The following is a 2,491-nucleotide window of genomic DNA, read 5'->3' as shown; positions in this document are numbered from 1 at the left end:
CACTCTGTGTTGAATGAACTGCTTTGTTACTTGATGTGTAAAAGAAAAATGGACTCAGTAAATGTAAACCACTGTAACAGTCTGAGCTCAAGTGAATAAACAAGACTAAAACAAATGAAAATGTTTGAATTCCTGGTGTGAGTTGCTGTAAAATGCATAATGGAAACATATGAATAAGCTACTGGAAACAACTTTATTTCTTGTTTTTTGGCTCGACCACTTGACCTTGGCAGAGCCGTGCTGTAAAATTTAAAGTCACACTGCGGACTGATTGATTGCAAGCGTATCAGTCTTTCATTTCTTCTCTTCATTCTGTTTTTTTATTTCATTTCTGGTAACGCTGGTTGTGAGAGAATATACTTCTTTACTCAATGCATGCCTAATTATGTTTTTTTTGGACAAACAACAGAAATCTTTCCTTGTTTTGTTTTCAAACACCAACTGCCTTGCTTTACTGAATCATTTCATTTGAGACTCAAAAGGGGAAAAACAGCATAAGGAAGTGGTTGTGTGTAAGATATTTGTAACAACATATACTTGTACAAAAAAAAATACTGCTACTCTGAACAAACATGTTGACAATAGTGCTATTTGCTGAGAAAAAAAAAGAAACATTTATAAATCAAAACATCACTTTAAAAGTTACAGCAACAACTTGAAGCTGTGACAGCAGACCGATAGGGGGATTAAATATTTAAAAATAAGGCGTTTGCTCATGCTGTCCCAACTGTATCAAGGCTTCCATGCAAACTTATACCTCAGTCATAATCATACAACTTTCTCAAAAACTATAGGCAAATAACACTATGAGACAATCTTGCAAAGATATCAAGTTTCCTCTCCTCAAATGCCCTTTTAGCTTCACAAAAGACAGAATTTGGTAGCCTGTATTTGTTAAAGTAAATCAATGTACCTGTATGCATGGAAGGCTGTGTGTCTGTGTGATCTGTGCGTGTTGGTGCATTTAGACCCAGTCGGTGTCTAATAGGTGCTCTAACCTTGATTTTTCTTTGTGCCTTCTGGTTTCATTTGTTCATAAGCCCTGCTGCTGAGGGGGAAAGAATTGAACCATGGAGGAATTTGGTTGGCAGGTGTAAGGGTCAGAGAAGTCTGCAGCACCACGATACAGCGAGCAGACTAACTGTCAGACAGGCAGGCAGAGCGACAGACAGTCAGGCAGACAGTTACGCAATGATACTGACCGAGGAGGAAGGCGGAAAGATCAGCAGGGAAGCAGACAGGTGAAGGAAATAGTCAGCAAGTCAGACAACCAAAGCAGACACGCGGGGACATGGATGAATATGCAGTCTGACAAGAGGTCAGACAGATATTCAGACAGGGACAAAAGAGGGGGGCAACTTATAGGTGTTCCAGCTAGGCAGGTGGACAGGCATGTGAAATCAGATGAGCCTGCAAGCAGGAGGACCAGCTGCCAGGTACAAACAAAGTTGGGCACACAGGAAGTTACATAAAGAGCTCAAAAGTGGGCAGACAGACAAAGTAAGAAAGACAAAAGCAGTGCTGGAAAAACATTTTAACATACATGTGGGTTTAGTTTTGGTCAGACTTTCATTAACTTTTATGTAAAAATGCATTTTAAAAAAACTATTTTCTAAGTCAGTGCTACTCAATGAACAGAAAATGTGGTTTATTCTCAGTTTTTCTGGTTTTACACAAAGTGCTATCACACATTTCTAAAAGTCTGTATTACAGCTGAGCTAACTGTGGAAGAATGAATGATAAAGTGTGTCTTCTGATCAGTCTGTCATGTTTCATTTCACGCCACTGATCAGGAGACTTGATATTATCACGGCAACTCTGTTATGACGAAGAATATAGTGAAGATGCAGGCTACTGTGGGCTAGTGAAATTACTTTGGCAGAGATAACAGACACTAATAACTAGGACTTTTTTCATGTGCATATGGCCCTTGTGACCCATTGAGCACACAAAAGCCATCTTTTTATGTGCTTATTTGATTTCTTTTTTAAAAGTAAATCTCACAGGGGATGGATGAAATAAAACGGGGTAAATGGGGTATGAAAAGAAAAAATAAAGGCAAACATCCCATCAGCAAAAATAAAAACCACAATGCCCTCATCCATTTCCCCCAAAAATGTCCATACAGTCCCCAAAAAGCATGAATTTCCTACGAGAGGCCCATGGGGAAACAGCTAGAATATCAAAGTAAAAGTATGAACTTTCTCCTCTGAGCTCAGTTCCAATGGCAGAGGTAATCTTCAACCATTGTGTGATTAAACTGTCTCTTTATCAAGAGCTGGAATTAGAATTAACACTCTGACTGAAGCCTTTTTGAAAGCCCTGTGCAGCACATGGCTGCCTGATATCCCATTCCTCCACATGGGGCAAAATGTAATAGCAAAAAAAACCACAAAAAAAACAGAATTGCTTTTTTGGTGCAACAACAACTATGATGACTCTTTCAAAGATTCACTCTTAAATCTCACCTTGAATCTTTCGCTCAGTGCAA

This window comes from Dicentrarchus labrax, unplaced genomic scaffold, assembly GCF_905237075.1.
Source record: "Dicentrarchus labrax unplaced genomic scaffold, dlabrax2021, whole genome shotgun sequence".
In the NCBI taxonomy this organism is placed as follows: domain Eukaryota; kingdom Metazoa; phylum Chordata; class Actinopteri; family Moronidae; genus Dicentrarchus; species Dicentrarchus labrax.
This window is presented reverse-complemented; position numbering follows the sequence as displayed.